Source organism: Trypanosoma cruzi (assembly GCF_000209065.1).
Source record: "Trypanosoma cruzi strain CL Brener chromosome Unknown tcruzi_1047053474631, whole genome shotgun sequence".
Lineage (NCBI taxonomy): Eukaryota > Euglenozoa > Kinetoplastea > Trypanosomatida > Trypanosomatidae > Trypanosoma > Trypanosoma cruzi.
In genome coordinates this window covers 1-253 of record NW_888827.1, presented here as the reverse complement: position 1 = coordinate 253, position 253 = coordinate 1, and the positions used below count along the sequence as shown (strand labels likewise).

At 48.2% G+C, this 253-nt stretch overlaps 1 non-coding gene across 1 annotated transcript, besides 1 other annotated feature; it reads left to right on the top strand.

Annotated features, from left to right (window-relative positions):
• Tc00.1047053474631.10 lies at positions 1-47 on the top strand. Its single transcript, XR_008254844.1, has one exon. It is a non-coding gene; the product is annotated as a spliced leader RNA, 5' partial (transcript).
• Positions 48-69: a microsatellite.
• Positions 70-253: the final 184 nt, after the last annotated feature.

The window sequence follows — 253 nt, the reverse complement described above, 5'->3', positions numbered from 1 at the left end:
GGCGGTTATGTTTGGTCAATTTCTTTTGACCGGGGTCTACGGACCCCTTTTTTTTTTTTTTTTTTTTTTGTGGGTCTGTCCGCCATATCCATATACCCCTATATATATATACCCATATATATATAGCCCCGTACCCCCTCGTGGGGGTGCCCCCCCCCCCCCAAATTGCGTGTCCCCCACCTCCTTCGGGCCCCCTCATTTTCCCTTCATGGCTGCTATTGCCTGCATCTTTGTTTTGTTTTGTGTTTTCTCC